The sequence below is a fragment of the Gopherus flavomarginatus genome, chromosome 5 (assembly GCF_025201925.1).
Source record: "Gopherus flavomarginatus isolate rGopFla2 chromosome 5, rGopFla2.mat.asm, whole genome shotgun sequence".
In the NCBI taxonomy this organism is placed as follows: Eukaryota; Metazoa; Chordata; order Testudines; family Testudinidae; genus Gopherus; species Gopherus flavomarginatus.
In genome coordinates, this window is record NC_066621.1 from 95,160,771 (window position 1) to 95,178,625 (window position 17,855).

The 17,855-nt window shown below is 41.0% G+C and overlaps 1 protein-coding gene and 1 long non-coding RNA gene across 3 annotated transcripts in view; one reads left to right on the forward strand and one right to left on the reverse strand.

The window, feature by feature from the left end:
- MIDEAS (mitotic deacetylase associated SANT domain protein) overlaps positions 1 to 13,550 on the reverse strand; it is an 86,825-nt gene extending 73,275 nt beyond the window's left edge. Inside the window, exon 1 of one of the 2 annotated variants that reach the window (XM_050956034.1) lies at positions 13,446 to 13,550. The gene's annotated coding sequence lies outside the window, so the exon portion shown is untranslated. The remainder of the gene's footprint in view (positions 1 to 13,445) is intronic. The other variant, XM_050956033.1, reaches the window with a different exon arrangement.
- Positions 13,551 to 13,645: 95 nt separating this feature from the next.
- On the forward strand, positions 13,646 to 16,088 carry LOC127052435 (uncharacterized). The gene is made up of 3 exons (XR_007774743.1): positions 13,646 to 13,780; positions 14,158 to 14,291; positions 15,903 to 16,088. It is a non-coding gene; the product is annotated as an uncharacterized LOC127052435 (long non-coding RNA).
- The last annotated feature ends 1,767 nt before the right edge of the window (positions 16,089 to 17,855 follow it).

Here is a 17,855-nt window from a genome sequence, read left to right on the forward strand (position 1 = left end):
GAGTAGGCTGAATGCCATCCAGCCAGTCCATCTCTGAACCGCACACAGAGAATATCTGTACATGCTCATGCTCCATACCACCCACTTCTTTGCCCTTATGTTCTACTCCAATACCAAGCGGAAGGACCCACTGCCACTTGCAGAGGGCAGGGAGTCCAATGGACCAGCTTGTTCGCCACCCTGGTCCCACATCCCGGTGAGGATATTAGTTGGTGGCTCCTACGTGGAGCCATGAGTATGGGTGTGTGGTTGGCACAGTTTATGGATTCCTCTAACACCTTCCTCTTCTGCAATGAGAGGGAGACCCTGGCACACACCTATTAGAGTGTGTCAGGCTGCAGCCCCTCTTCCCCTCTTCTGGCTCCTCCAGAACCTCTTGTGGAGGTTCTAGCTGCATTTCTGCACACATCTTCTTATATTTACACACCCTATCTGCGGCCCCACAAAGTTGCAAGATCTCATCAATCTCCTTCTGCCACTGGCAAGGATGGCTATCCATCACACCAGCAGGAGGAAGCTAAATGCAGGGAGTTCTCTATGACTGTGGGGCCTGTTTCCAGTCCTCTGTATCACGTCTTCAGGCAGAGTTCCTCTTGGCACTGGCTACTAAATATTTGGATTCCTTTGTGGAACAGTGGATGATGTCTACGGTTCTTTGCTCAGTGTTCCCATCTGGATCCCCTGTTTTGGTCCTATGACCACTCCTGTTCCTGTTTTTTAATTTGTTGTCCCTCATAATCACTTGCAACTGGGCTCAGTGGTTCCTCCCCCTGAACTGAGGGAGTGGGCCTCTAGTTGTGGGAAGGCCTGGGCCTCCTCATCCTAGTACCTGCAATAGGTACAACACACCATAGGTTACCTCCTGGCTAGTATTTGACCAGCCTGGCTGGTTTGTTTATGGATTTGCCAGTTGCCAGAAAAATAATTTGATCTGCCCGTTTTTTTTTTATGTGGATCTAAAGGTTTGCATTATCATCACAATACACTGGTATAGCTAATGTTAAAAGTTTGTGTCCAGCTAAAGATGTTGCAGTGTTCCCACTTCTGCAGTGTGCAAACATTATTTTCTTAACATATATAGATAAGATTAAGTATCTCTCTAGATACTATAAGTGGCTATTGAGGGGGGTGGAGGGGAGGTTAGAGTGTTGTTTTGTGGTTGGGGTTGTGGCAGGCTTGCCTTGCGGGGAGAGTGGGTGCTGGTTTTTTTGCATCTCAAAGGTGGTAACCCTACCACACCACTAGTAGCAAATATTACATCTTTAAATGTTAGGATAGGCTAGCACAAGCACTATGTCTTCATAGATTCCAAGGCCAGAAGGGATCATTGTGATCATCTAGTCTGACCTCCTGTATAATTCAGTCCAAAAAACTTCCTCAAAACAATTCCTACAGCATATCTTTCAGATCAAACATTCAATCTTCATTAAAAAGTGGTCAGTAATGGAATATCCACCATGACTCTTGGTATAATGACAAAAATAAAAAAACCCAGAATATACTTCTAAAAATTGCTTTCAAGCTTTTATTATAAGTGGGCAGGTGTTTACAGGTTAGAGGAAAAGCACGTGTCTAGCAGTTTCAAACCCCAGATGAATTAAATCTGGAACAAAAACAAGAGCTTTAAGAAATGTAATATTACAATGCAATAACACACAAACAAATTAATCAAATAATTCCCCAATTTGTCTAAACTATCAGGATTATAAATATAAATTTGAGACTTTCAAGTGAGATTTTTGTAAACTGGAGCAACAGCCTCTCTTTTATACCTCGTAAACTTGTCCAATATCATCCACAACATCCAATTTAACTTTTTAGGACTATAAGGAAGCTAAACCTTTTCTTGATTCCAAATCTTCACCTGTTCAGAAAGATGATAAATGAATAATTGATGTTGAAGAAAGTGATATTTAAATATATTTATTTGCCATTGTTTTGAGTTTATGGGAGCGTTTAAATGGTTAGGATTTTTTTTTTTAATTACAGTAGTAAGAGTCTGTGACAACCTGAGATAGAATATTTGCAGCTTCTTGAGACATGCATCCTCTGCTATTTGATACATTAGGTGTGGGGTTTTACCCACTAAAGGGCAAATTGTGATACCTTTACTCATACTGAGCTGTACTTTACAAATAATGCCACTGACTTCAAGAGGATTACTTGAGGAGTACAGAATTGTTTAACGTGAGTAACGGTATCACTCTAAACTTCCTGAGTTTTTACATTTGAATATTTCTTTGAGTGGTTATTCTTTCTATTTCAAATTCAAACTTAATACATCAAACATTGTTTATATTCTATAAACAAAAAATCATAATTCTCACATTTCCCCTCTTGTATGCAGCCACAGCACCCTAGTCACTGCAGAAAAAATGTCAATAATCACAAGTAATCTACAGTGCTCTAGTAGCAAGACGGTTCTGCAGAATGTTGTTTCTGGGATATTCTGCCTCTGCTGAGAAAAAAAATTAAAATGGATGAACATACCAGCACCAAAAGCAGAAGTAAAGATTCAAAACAGCCATCAGTCTTCAGGATATATATTTTAGTGCAATGGGAAAGAAAACAAATCATCTCCTATGTGCCTCATTCTCACACACAGTTTGGGATGCGGGGAAGTAAAGTTTTTGAATGAAGGCCATTTCAATTCTGCGACTAAACTAAAATGCTGCTTTTTGCACAAATGACACAAAGGCACCATAACAATATTATTATTTATTTGTGATAGCACCCACTATGTGCAATGTATAGGCCCTTTCAAATTCATGGCCATGAAAAGCACATCCTGGACCCTGAAATCTGGTCTTTCTTGTGCTTTTACTCTATACTCTACAGATTTCACAGGGAAGACCTGTGAATTCCTCAAATTCGGGGTCCTGACCCAAAAGGGAATTGCAGGGAAGGGGGGGTCACAAGGTTATTTTAGGGACGTCATGGTATTGCCACCCTTCCTTCTGCACTGCCTTCAGAGCTGCTGCTAGAGAGCAGCAAATGTTAGCTGGGCACCCAGCTCTGAAGGCAACGCCCCACCAGCAGCAGTGCAGAAGTAAGGGTGGCAATACCATACCACTCCACTCCACACCACACCACCCTTACTTCTGTACTGCTGCCTTCAGAGCTGGGCAGCCAGAGAGTGGTGGCTGCTGACTGAGGGCTCAGCTCTGCAGCCACCACCAACACCATACCATGTCATCCTTACTTCTGTGCTGCTGCTGGTGATGGTACTGCCTTCAGAGCTCAGCAGCTGGAGAGAGGCAGCTCCTGACTGGAAGCCCTGCTCTGAAAGAAGGACTGTCACCAGCAGCAGCACAGAAGTAAGGGTAGCAATACTGCAACCCCTCTAAAATTGTAGGGATCAGGACCCCTACAATTACAACACCATGTAATTTCAGATTGAAACAGCTGAAATCATGAAATTTGCAATTTTAAAAATCCTATGTCTGTGAAATTGACCAAAATGGACCGTGAATTTGGTATGGCCCTAGCAATGTGCTTGCCAAACACTCAAAAAGGATCATTTCTACTTCAAGGATTTCAAGTCTAAGAACAATAAAAATGCTAGTCCTAAGAACAGTACATTTAATTTCTTAGTATCTTTCATCCAAGCATCTCAAAGCCCTTTACAAGAATTAATTAGTTACGCTTCACAACTACCCTGTGAAGAACCTGAGGCACAGAAATATTGTATGTCTTGCACAAGATCACAGTGTTATGACTGATTACATATAGGAGGTAACGTCTAGAACTGCTTTTGAAAAAATTCGGACAGTTTTTTGGTCAGAATTTGCCAGTTGGCTTAAATTGCAGCCACTGAGACAGTTTGATTTTGACAAAAAGTTCCAGCAGAACCCAGGCAGGGTTCAAAATCTACTTGTTCTCCTCCCAGCTTCCCTAATCAACAGACCAGACTTTCATGTTCTCTGGCTTTGCCACAGCCCACCAGGCAGATTGCCCCAGAGCTGCAGCTCCATCCCCTTTTGCGGAGAATTTAGAAATGTTTCAGCTTTATTTTGCATTAGAACACAACCAAATGTAAAATCCTAGAATCGCTTCGAAAGCATTTTCAACCCACAAAATGTCATATACAAAAGATATCTTTCCAACAACTGTGATGAAAAAAATGGAGAAACAATAGATCAGTATATTGCCTGACTGTGCAAAATGGCCAACTCCTGTGATTATAAAATTTAAAAGATGAACTAATTAATGTGAACTTAGTAATAGAGATGAAAGATGCAGAAGCTCAGATGAGAATGCTAAGAGATCCCACACTAACTCTACCAAGAGCTATAAACATATGCAAAGCTAGTGAACAAGCTCACATCAAAACAGAGAGTAAATGAAGCCAGTAAGAGATAATTCACCAAGCAGCAAAGGGAAAGCATTAAAATACAAGAAAAAGTAGACAACATCCCCAACTGACCTTTGTGCAAAGTATGACCTTTTCACCACCAACTACCTCATTACTATAGACTACTATTCAGACCTCTAGAACCAGATGAACTGTCAGACACTACCATAGGGGCCATCACAGACAAAGCAATGAAGCATTTCAGCAGCATGGTATCCCAACAGCAAATTCCTGCAATTTAACTGGGAAAGGGAATGCCATCATATCACATCATCACCATACAATAGTCAGTCAAATGAGAAACCTGAACTGGCTGTTAAAAATTGCTAAGATTCTACTAAAGAAAGCTGCAAAAAGCAAAGAAAATATATGGCAAACTATTATTGAATTAATAAAAACTCCCACAGAAGGCCTTAATAGCAGCCTATTGTAACGTTTGATGTTGAGACATGCGTACCTTGCTGTCCATAGCCCCAGCATTACTATACTTGTCAGTGATGGAAGGAGTAACAGACAAAAAGGAAGAGAGACTTGCAAAGGCCAAAACCTGCTATGATTGACAAGCTAAAGACCTTCCAAAAATCACAACAGGAGATCCTGCCAAAATCTAATTATTTCCTTGGGCCACATCACGCAATTGGAAGCAGACAAGATATACTGAATAGATAAATCCTCATTCATATGACAACAGGGGATAGACATATATTTAACTGAAACTAAAATACATTGACTCACTATGAACACAAGACGTAGATGTGGAGAACGGAGAAATATACACTGCTCTGTGACTTGATCATCAGGAATACAGGCTCGCAAGCGATTAATAGATATTGGAAAAGATTCTCAACACACCACATCACCAGAAGAAACAAGTTATACTTGCTCCATCATTAACCTGCCTAGAAGTTATACAAAAGACTATGTACAAATATTAAAGCGAAAAACAAACCAACCAACCCTGACAGATCCAGAGATTAGTTTCCAAGCAAGTGAAGAGTTAGTCTAAAAATGTTAGATTTCAGAGTAGTAGCCATGTTAGTCTGTATCTGCAAAAAGAACAGGAGTACTTCTGGCACCTTATAGACTAACAAATTTATTTAAGCATAAGCTTTCACAAATAAATTTGTTAGTCTCTAAGGTGCCACAAGTATTCCTGTTCTTTTTGCAAAAATATGTTGATATTAAGTTTTTATATATAAGGGAGAATGATACATTAATTATGTAAATAGGTTATAGTATACATGTCCAATTTTTCTTTCTGAAATAAAGGTGACAAAAAAGTGTTGTGCCAGATAGCTTCCCCATGGGAGCAGCTGTAGTATGATTATGTATAGGGTAATGTCAAGGAACTAGAGAATTACACTTTCAGGAAGTACTTTATGAGAGGCCAGCATATGTAGAGGAGGAATGAAACCTGAATGTTGCTCTGTCTTGGCTCTCTCTCTCTTTGTATTCAACCACTGAATGCACAGCAAGTCAGTGACAAAGCTAGGAACAGAACCCAGGAGTCCTCCCTGCTTTTTTATGTGTCTCAAAATAGCTTATTTTGACAAGTTCTAAACTTATCTGGGTTCTCCTAGTCTTTATTTTAACTTCATACTAAAAAAAAAAATTACAAGTCTAATTTCATGCTAAACACTAGCCGTCAAAGCAATAACAGGTACCAGTGTAATTTATTAGTACATATGACTGCTTGTCAGATTCAGTGGTGATCAAGAGATATGTACATTCCAAAATGTGTCAGTACAGTTTATGTAGTATAGAATAAATAAAATCAACCATTGTCTATCTGAGTGTGGAAGAGAGGTAGGTGGTCACAATTTAATCTAGACAAGACTGAGAATGTTGGCATGTTGCGGAAAAGCAGTCAGAAGAGTTAGCAGAATTTATCTCAGCATCCCTAACTATGTGACCACTGTCTGTATTAGGGTACGTCTACACTACAGGATAATTTCGAATTAACTTAAACCAGTTTTATTAAACAGATATTACAAAGTCGATTGCACGCGTCCACACTAGGCACATTAATTCGGCGGTGTGCGTTCATGGTCCGAGGCTAGCATCGATTTCCGGAGCGTTGCACTGTGGGTAGCTATCACTATAACTATCCGGCCAATAACTTCGATTTGCGGCCACACTAACTCTAAATCGATAAGTTAATATCGATTTTAGCGTTACTCCTCTCGTTGGAGAGGAGTACAGAAAACGATTTTAAGAGCCCTTTAAATCGATTTAAAGTGCATTGTAGTGTGGACGGGTACAGCGTTAAATCGATTTAACACTGTTAAAATCGGTTTAACAACATAGTGTGGACCAGGCCTTAGAGATGTGCAACTTGGGTGTTTTATTAGATCTTAGGCTGCTCCTGGATGTCCAGGTAGTGGCTATAATCAAAAGCACTTTCTTCATTTCTCGTGGTGAGAACCTTTTCTCTCTGATCTTGCTAGGATTATCCACACCTTTTCCACCTCAAGATTAGATTGGTGCAATGCACTCTATAAAGGGCTACAGCCTGGAACCATTCACAAACAGAAGCTAAGGAGAATGCCGTGGTCTGCTTATTAAGCAGTGTCATGGATGGGAAACACACTCTATCAGTGCTGCAGGAGATGCACAGGCTGCCAGTGAACTTCCACATGGAATTCAAAGTGTTAGTGTTCAACTGTATAGCTTTCAGTGGATTAGCAAAGGAACCATCTTTCTCCAGGGGTCTCACACGTACCACATAGCATGACCTATGCACAACTGATGGACTTTTTGGTTTGGATGCAGGGTATATGAAAGTCATCCTAGAGGGAACACGATGCAGAACATAATCAAAACCACTGCAGCAGACAATCTCCCTTTGCCATATTGCCACAATTCTGATCAGTGGAGGCGCTGAAGAAGGTGGTCCCTTGCTGGAAATAGAAAAGAAGTGCTGGAGATGTGTTCTCTGTGAGAAGTCTCTGTTTTGGAAGTCGCTCCTCACCCTTGATCTGCCAGTGCCAGAATTTGTTAATCTTCCAGGCATGTGTTGCAAAACTTATCTTTTCTTCACAGCTATGAGGAGAGGTGAATTCAAGGTTGAAGTGATTTGGTTGTTTTTTTTTTCATATTACTGGGAAGATTTGTGATGTTAAGGCAAAATGAAGAGTCCTTTGCATTTTAATTTAATCGAATCAACATGCTTTTGAATAAATATAGCAGCAAAAATATCTGTTAAAAATTGCAAACAAAATGAAAGGAAATAAAATATAAAAATTATGGCAAAGTTTACCCTAGCCAGAAATCATTTTACTCTAACCATTTTTTTATTTGATCAGCTGGGTGAAACAATAGAACAGATGTCTACTAGAAGTCAAAAAATATATATATATAGCAATGTAGTTCAAACACAAATAAACACTGACTAGTATTGAAAAAAAACATCCAAGTGTGTGTTTGGAGTTCTTTTCCCTGGGGGATGAGGAGAACTTCAGGTAATGAACTCTGGGAGAGTTGGCTGTATATTCCCCCCGCCCCTCCAATATCTTCATAATTAAGGCCTTACCAAATTCACGGTCCATTTTGGTCAATTTCATGGTCACAGGATTTAAAAAATCATAAATTTCATTATTTCAGCTATTTTAATCTAAAATTTCATGTGTTGTAATTGTAGGGGTCCTGACCAATGTTCCTTCAAATTTTTTGCATGCATGTGCGGAATGAACTTTGTTATGTGCACCAATACACACATCACCTCCATACTGGTGCACATAACAAAATTAATGTGGTGGGGGTGGGGCTGAGTGGTTCAGAGTGCAGGAGGGGGCTCAGGAGTGGATAGTGTGTGTGTGTGGGGGGGGGCCTTAGGGGCTCAGGCAGAGGGTTGGGGAACATGGAGGTGAGGGCTCCAGCTGGGGGTGCGGGTTATGGGGTGGGGTCAGGGATGAAGGGTTTGGGGTGCAGGCTGCCTGGGAGCTACGGCAGGGAGAGAGGACTCCCCCTCATCTCTCTCCCCTTGCAGCAGCACCTGGCTTAGGGGGAGGGGCACCTCCTCCCCAACCACAGCAGGTCTGTGCTGGGTCCAGCAGGGGGAGGGGCCTCCCCCCCAGCTGCAGCAGGTCCGTGCTGGGGGAGAGGCATCTCTCCCAGCCACAGCACTAAGCTCCTGTGCGGGGCTTAATAGGCAGCTGCGCGGCCACACAGCTTAGAGCGAAGTTAGGTCCTGACCCAAAAAGGAGTTGTCGGGGGGTCACAAGATTACTGCGAGGGGGTTGCGGTACTGCTCCCTTTTCTTCTGTGCTGCTGCTGGTGGTGGTGGGACTGCCTTTAGAGCTGGGTAGCTGGAGAGCAGCAGCTGCTGGCCAAGATCCCAGCTCGGAAGGCAGAGCCACCACCAGGAGCAGCACAGAAGTAAGGACAGCATGCTATGGTATTGCTCTCCTTATTTCTGCGCTGCTGCACGCAGAGCTGGGCCCTCAGTCAGGAGCCGCCACTCTCTGGCCGCCCAGCACTGAAGGCAGTGGCGCAGAAGTAAGGGTGGCAGGGTATGATATTGCCATTCTTACTTCTGCACTGCTGAGGGCAGGTGCTGCCTTCACAGCTGGGCACCCAGACAACAGCTGCCACTCTCCGGCTGCCCAGCTCTGAAGGCAGTGCAGAAGTAAGGGTAGCAATACCCCGATCCCCCTAAAATAATCTTGCAACCATCCCTGCAACTCCCTTTTGGGTCAGGACCCACAATTTAAGAAACGCTGCTCTACCATGTGAAAACAGTATAGTATAGGGTAAAAGCACACAAAAAAGACCAGATTTCATGGCAGGAGACCTGATTTCCTGGTCCATGACGCATGGTGGTGAATTTGGTAGGGCTCTATTCATAATAAAGTCCAACAAAGTTTAATGAAAAAAGCATAATCTTTCTAGAGGTTTCTTGAACTATCCTAGAAAAGACGAATAGACAATTGTATCTTTGACACTGATTTGAATAGAATGGTTCAAAAAGCCGCTGTTTTCATATGTATTAAAGTCTAGTCTCTGATTCTGTGAAGATTTATGCACATGCTTAGCTTTATGCATGTGAGGAGTCCCACTGGCTCCAATGGACAACTCAGGTGTGTAAAGTAAAGCATATAGTTAAGTCTCTGAAGGATCAGGGCCTAACCCCCCAATATTACACACTCTTCTGCATGTAACTATATGCCTATGAGTCATCTCATTGAATATCATGAGATTATTCATGGGAATAAAGCTATTTATCTGTGTAAGGATTTGCAGGAACATGGCTTAAGACTTCTTTCATATGAGTTGTAAGTAAACAAAAGATTTCAGTGAGAGCTGATCTTTCTGCGTTACAGCATAAGAAAAAAGCATTTCTGAGGATTTTTGTGTCTTTCTTTCTGGAAATAATTTTGATGTCAGAACACGTGATTATGAGTTTCACTAAATGAGTCAGACAGGAGAAGCTAAGGTGACCAGATGTCCCGATTTTATAGGGACAGTCCCAATTTTGGGGTCTTTTTCTTATGTAGGCTCCTATTACCCCCCACCTCCTGTCCCAATCTTTCACACTTGCTGTCTGGTCACTCTAGGAGGAGCAGGATGAAGAGAAATGCACAAGTACACAACAGTTCAATCATGCACTGATTAAAATACCTTATTTATTTTATTTTAATTTACTGGTGGTTCACTGAGGGAACACTGGCAAGGTTAGTGGATCTCCCATTTGACCTACATATTGTGGTTTATAAGTTATTTGCAAAGTTCAAGTAAATTTCTGCTTAAAACAAATTCAATGCTCTTTGTTCAAGAGAACTAAGTATAATTGTATATGCACTATTTGCCCGATGATAGGGAAAACCTACAGTAATAAACTGATGTGTATATACACATCAAAGAAATTACATTTCTGGTAGAGCTGAAATCTACCCTAAGCTTCCAAGACATTATTATGAAATAACACTTCTCACTTCTATAGCTCCTTTTACCAGGGGGATCTCAAAGCACTTTGTAAGCAAAAAGTAAGCCTGACAGCATCCACAGAGTAGGACAATATTTATCCCCATTTCATATCTGAGGAAACTGAAGTAGAGTTTAAGGCCAAATTTCTCCAGAAGTAGCCTCTGATCTTGGGTGCTCCAATTTCGCAGTGCTTGAGCCACTTTGGACCTGATTTTCATAAGTGGCAAGCACTCACAACTTCAAATGAAATCACTGCCCAGCACTTCTGAAAAGCTCTACAGCGGGGTCGGCAACCTTTCAGAAGTGGTGTGCCAAGTCTTCGTTTATTCACGCTAATTTAAGGTTTCGCGCGCCAGTAATACATTTTAATGTTTTTAGAAGGTCTCTTTCTATAAGCCTATAATATATAACTAAACTATTGTTCTATGTAAAGTAAATAAGGTTTTTAAAAACGTTTAAGAAGCTTCATTTAAAATTAAATTAAAATGCAGAGCCCCCGGACCGGTGGCCAGGACCCAGGCAATGTGAGTGCCACTGAAAATCAGCTTGCATGCTGCCTTTGGCATGCATGCCATAGGTTGCCTACCTCTGCTCTACGGTGTCTCAAGTTGAGCACTTATTAACTTAAACACCCAAAATTACACACCACTTTTCAAAATCTTAGTCAAAGAGACTTGCCTAAGGTCATACAGCAAGTCAGTGGCACTCAGGAATAGAACCCAGAAATCCTACTTCCCAATTCCTTGCTCTAAGTAGGAGCCAACACTACCTACAGAAAAAAGAAGTTAAAAATTTGTTATTGAAAAATCAATGTTCCTCTTAAGTTCTGATTTTCCAAAGAATTGGTAGGTTTGCTGTATGGATCAAACTACCCATTGCTTTGCCAGTATAGCCTAATCCAAATATTTAAAAAATTATGACTTGGGCCCCTCCAAAAATCATTAAGTATCTTTAAAATCATGAGATTTTTAAAAAATAATAAATTTGGGGGGTGGGTTATTTGCCTCTTGGTTTTTGTGGCTTTTAGGGTATACTTAGGTCATGTTTTCAAGCTTGTATGCCTTCAGGAGGTCTAGAATTATTTTTATATATATAATAAAATAAAACAACAAAACAACAACAATAAAATAAAATAATAATAATAATAATAATGGAAACAGATTCTCTGTTATCAAAAGATTCCTGGATCTGTTTTTTAAAAGAACAACACTCAATATTGCCAGATTCACAATAAAATCACCAGAGTTGGGAACATCAAGTCTCTATTACCACTCCTCTTCTGAACCTTTTACTTCTTGTGACAGAACATGCAAACTACCTCTTTTGACTCTCACTCTACCAAAAAAACAGGATAGCTGAATTGCAAGCACTTTTTAATTTTATTGCATTTGTTTTTCGTCACCCAGTATACAAGATACAAGGCCCTGACTAGAGTCATAATTGTACAGCAGAAGTCTACACAAAATCCACCAAACTGCTAGCAAAACTGACTGCTTAGCATCCACTGAATTGTCAGACTGCAAGTCCACAGATTCAATAAGCTTTCAGAATCTTTTACAAGTTCAGACATTGTTATAGGTATTTTCTGTGCAGTACATCAAATCTAGGACTCCTGTAGTAGCACCAGTTTCCTGTGCAATACTTCCCTTCTCCCATTTCTTTTTAGGTGGGGCAATGCAAACAACTTCATTTTCCTCTCCTCTCTTTAACTTTCAGGTGTTTGGTAATATTTCAGGGAGGGATCATCATGACTTGAGGTCAAAAGGCAAAGGGGAACTTAGCCGTTTAGTAAGGGCTACATTTTCTTTTTACTATTTGCAATGCAAATCTACTTTTTGTTCCATACTGAAGTCTTGCACAATAGCCTGTGTATGCACATTAGTTCCAACAATGCCTTCCTATGCAATCACATTGTAATTATACACTCATAAAGCCATGGCTGCTATGAACTGTAATATCCTCCTCTAAACAACTAATCTCAGTCTCTGCATTAGGATATTTCTTCTCTGGTTTCCCCTCTGTTTGCTCACTGCTTTGATGCAGAGAACTTCTGCACTGCTTACAAACCAGCAAACCTGGATTTAATCAAGTTATCATCATATTATAAAATTTTCAACTGTTTGTTTTAGAACAAATGCAAAATAAGTCTACAAAATGCAGTGTGGAAAAAAAAATCCCGTAGGTTTGCAACCTTGCAAGGCTTTACAAAGCAAAAATAAAACTTTGTTTGAAGTGTATTAGAATAAAGGGCGTGTATTATATAAGACATTCACATATGTGCGTGGGTGTATTGTCAGCTTTTACTAGTAAACTGCAAAATATAAGTCCTTTGCAGTTGCAGTCAGATGAAGAATTGTACAACTTAGAATGCAAGATTGTCAAAAATAAGCTAAAAAAAACCCAAAACTGATTAAATCTCAGTGATATTTATGAACGTTGCAAAGCAAGAGCTCCCTTCTGTTTAATTTAGTACTTTAAAAAAATAATGTGGCTTCCTTCCTACATGCACAGGAGGCTTAAAGACAGCACTTTCCCCTCACTTTACACATTGCAAAGGCTAATAAAACATGGAACATTCAAAAATCTTGCACTGAAATCCCGATACGGATCGGATGGAAATTTTAACTGAAGAACAAAAATACGCAAAAGACTGCTTCTTAAGTGTGTGTGTGGGGGGGCAGAATTGCAAACCCATATTTAGAGCCTTGATGTGGCTTTAGCAAAAACAACAATAAAATCCCCCCAAAAAACAAAAGAGAATGGCTTTGCAGGGCCTTCTTTTTAAATGTATTTTAAAGGAATTCAATCTTTCCTATTTTCAAACAGAAGAAACCAAAGCTGTGTTTCTCATCAAGAAAGGAACTGGTGTCACTGCACTTCTGCTATACTCTCAGCCGCTTGCGCCTGGGCCCCCGAAGGGAGAAGTCAGCTGCTCCTGTCATTTGGCAATGCTGAGATGGAGTGGTGGGGATGTCAAGGCCATACAAACGGAAACTTAATAGCAGATCTCCCTCTCTAGTTCTTTTCGTATCATCTTGCACCAAATAACCACAGATCAACCCACTGATTTAAACTAAACAAAACACAATACCACTGACAGGGAAATAATTAACACCAAAAATGAAGCTGCAGGAAAGAGGGTGGGGAATGGAATTTGTTTGCTCACCTTGGAAGCTAAAGGCACTAGCTCTGTTCCCAGCTCTGCTACTCCGAGAAGGGGGGACGAATAGGAAACATTAACAAACAAAACTTTGCTCCTTTCTCTCTGGGGCTCACTAAAAGCGTCACTTCCTCATACTGTAAGTGGAGGAGGCTCTCAGTGAGTCCCTTTAATTCAACTCCTCCCTCCTGCTCCTCTCACAGAAGTTCCAGTTCAGTTTTAGCTGGGAAGCAGCTCCTTCCTCTCTTCCACCCTTGGTTATTGAGGAGTTCTGACTGGTAGTATCCTGATCCTTGCTGCCCTTGCCTTCTCACAGATTTTTATTTGACCTTCTGTGCCTGGTATTTGTTGCTTATTTGTAGAAAAGAGGGGAGGGGAAGGTCTGCTGCACGGATTAGTCAAGCAAAATCTCGCTGTGAAATGCCGCTCTGTGCATGTCATACTTTGCAAAACTTCTAGGTTATATAATGTGTCTTCCCGTTAAGGTTGGTTTATTTACTTATTTTTAAAAGGAAGGATTATCATGTGATTTGTTTTAGGGAGCTATTGCCCCAGAGAATATATTTGCCAGTCCCCTCCCCGCCCCAGCAAATACAGTAGGATTAAAAGTGGGGAACCATAGTGTTCTGTGTTTTTGACAAATCTTCAGCCTATTTCAACAAATGCTGAATGTTTCAAACATCTGAAACTTTCTAAAATAATTTTCTTTTTGCTACAGGAAATTGTTCTCTCATCCAGTGGAATATGTACTTCTGGGATTTCTCAATCTGGAATATAACCCTTTCTGTCACACTGGCCTGAAAAAAAAAAAGATTGCGTGCTGGCAAACAGGCTCACCCTGCTCCACTATAGGTCAGGAAGTAAAGTTCTTGTTCCATCATCACACCCCGTTTCATTAACCACAAGCAAAACTTTAAATATATAAAGCAATGCTTTGGACAGTCTTAAAATGATCAGAAAAATCATCCCGGGGATCGTATAGAAAAAATATATTAACACAGTTTGGCAACCTTTCAGAAGTGGCGTGCGGAGTCTTCATTTTTTCACTCTGATTTAAGGTTTTGCATGCCCGTAATACATTTTAACATTGGTAGAAGTTCTCTTTCTGTAAGTCTATAATATATAACTAAACTATTGTTGTATGTAAAGTAAAGAAGGTTTTTTAAATGTTTAAGAAGCTTAATTTAAAATTAAATTAAAACGCAGAGCCCCCCGGACGGGTGGCCAGGACCCAGGCAGTGTGAGTGCCACTGAAAATCAGCTCGCGTGCCGTCTTTGGTAAGTGTGCCAGAGATTGCCTACCCCTGTACTAACAAGTCAAATCAAAATTAAGATGGAAACATTTTGTGAAAAGACTCCTGCATATCCCTGTTCTCTCACTTTTGAGCACTTGATGTTCTCACCCCCGTTTACTTTTGCTCCAGCCTTGAGTCTATCCAGCACACAAAGGTTAATACAGAATTACTGTACTGTACTCAAACCTGGGGATTTTTCTCATCTCTAGTTTACATAGGTTTATAATGTACAACTGATACAGGCAAACAACTCTACAGTGGGTTTTTTATTTCTTCAACAGCAATATAATAATATCATATGTTCCAATAGATCTCAAAGTGCTTTCCAAAGTAGGTCAGTATAATTATCTTCACACTATAGATATGAGAAAGTGAGACACGGGGCAATTAAATGACTTGCTCAAAATCACACAGCAAGTTAGTTGTAGATCTGGGAACAGAAACCAGGTTTCAGGTGTCCCAGCCCAGTGCTCTGTCTATTAGACCACTGCTGCCTCCCTCTCAGTGCCTGTAAAAAAATGAGAAACCATGTAATACAAAGGATGTAATTTTATCCAGGCATGCTGATGACATATAGTTTCTTACTAAAGACATGGGGTAAAATCCTTGCTCTACTACAGTCAATGGCAAAACTCTCATTAATTTCAATGGAGCCAGAATTTCACCTATGATTTCCTGGTTTAATGTTATCGATTTTTCCCCAAATAGCAAATGATTTTTTTCTCATTTAAATGTTTGTAGTATTTATCTCTTGTTCCAACACCCCCCCATGCAACATTGTACCAACAGTAAAATAAAATAGAAGTTAGTTTTCTCTAGTACCATTAATATTTGCTATCCAAAAGTGCTGTATAGATGGAAATTATAGTCCAGTGACTGTAATCCAATACAGAAAGAATTATGGGTGGGATCATGATGGGATTTATGTGTTGGAATGCTGAGCCTGGCAGGCTGTAACTTTTAGGAACCTAAAAACAATCACAGGAAGTGATCCACAAAGCCAAGTTACATGCCTTGTCTCCCTGCTATACAATCCATGAGACATAGGTGCCTTAGAATGCAATCTACAAAAGCCAGCATGCAAGCCGCAGTGCTGCATAAGATAGTAAAAGGGAGATGCTGTCATAAACAGATAGTTAAGGGTTAATGTCTCTTTTACCTCTAAAAGGTTACAAGCAGTGAACCTGGACCACCTGACCAGAGGACCGATCAGAAGACAAGATACTTTCAAATCTCGGTGGAGGGAAGTCTTTGTTTTGTGTTGTTTGTTTGTCTGTTGTTCTCTCTGGGTTCTGAGAGTGACTAGACGTACCTACGGGCTCTCTAATTTTCTGTTCAAGTAGTAAGTACAAGTAGAAAGGGGGTTTAGTCTTTTTGATTGTTTGTTTTCTTTATTTGCAAATGTGTATTTTGCTGGAAGGATTTTAATTTGTATTTGTGCTGGGGGGAAGGCTTCTCTCTAGTGTCTATAAGCTAAAAGACCCTGTAACATTTACCATCTTAATTACAGAGACAACTTTTACTTTTTTCTTTTTTATTAAAAGCTTTTATTTTTTAAGACCTGATTGATTTTTTCCCCTTGTTGAGGCTCAAGGGAATTGAGTCTGTACTCACCAGGGAATTGGTGGGAGAAAGGGACAGAGAAGGGAGGGGGGAAGGTGGAATTCCTCTGGTTTTAGATTCACAGAGCTTGAATCTGTATTACCTCTTGGGGAGGGGAAAAGAGGAGGTGGGAAGGTGCATTCCTCTCTATTTTAAGATTCAAGAAGTTTGAATCACAGTGATCTTCCAGGGTAACCCAGGGAGGGAAAACCTGGGAGAGGCAACGGTGGGGGAAAGGGTTTACTTTCCTTGTGTAAAGATCCAAGGGGTCTGGGTCTTGGGGTCCTATGGGAAAGTTTTGGGGGGACCAGAGTGTACCAGGCACTGCAAGTCCTGGTTGGTGGCAGCACTACAAGATCTAAGCTGGTAATTAAGCTTAGGGGGATTCATGCTGGTACCCCATCTTTTGGACGCTAAGGTTCAGAGTGGGGGTTATACCATGACAGATGCCTACCAGGGGTGTGTGTGCTAAGCCCAGCTGCCCCCGTCAGAGATAAGCACGTAAGTCCACGTAGCAGAGAGATACCTATCTGTACTGAGCTATCCACAAAGGGAACCAGCTGTCTGGAGTCAGGCAGCTTAGGTACTTTTGAGGGAAAGGTTAGGCAACTGCCTGGCTCTGCACAAAAATGGCAATGAATAAGCTGCTGCTGCCACTGCCACCACTACCACTTTATAACTTTTAGCCCAGTGTTTTGAGCATTTACCCAGGCTGTGGAAGACCCAGATTCAATCCCCTCTCTCTGCTAGAGGGGAAGAAAGGATCTGAAGAGGTGTCTCCAGTTTCTCAGGAAAGTGTGCTAACTACTGAGCTATGGGATAGCCTGGTATGGGGGTTACCTGAGCCTCTCTTGATGAGCGATTGGAGCAAAGCAACTGGACCAGATGCTGGGTTTCCTAAACAGCTGCCGTAGCACTTTACCACAGTCACTCTTTCTCATGTGCATGTGCTCAATAACTGTTCTATCATGGATAAATACTTAAATTAGTCATTGGGTCAGAGAGAGAGAAAGATGACTCTGTAGTCCAGCTATTAGGGCATCTACCTAGGAACCTGGGTCAAGTCCCCTTGTTCCAGTTACACTTTCATTATTTAGCCACATTGGAAGAGCTTGAACAAGAGAACCCCATCAGAATACTCAGTTATTGGAGTATGCTCTTGACAGGTGGGACACCCTCCTGTTCAAATCCTTTCTCTCCTGGGGGAAGGGAATTGAACTTAGGTCTGTCAAATCCCCAATACCTGCTCTAAGCACTAGAGCTAAACGTTACAATGTGGGTGGTGCCACAACTTCCTTGTCTGGCCAGAGTTTAAATGAAACCTAATCCAGCAGGCATACTCAGAGCTCACTCACTGGCTTGTGCCCTGCAAGTAACTTAGGCAGTCAAATGCCTATCTTCACCTAGTTTGTGAATTGCTCTGGACTCTCTGGAGCATAGGTGAGAGTTGGGTGACCAAACATCTATAGGTTGGCAGCACTGTGCGTGTTCAGCCACTGAAACACAGGTGCCAACTACC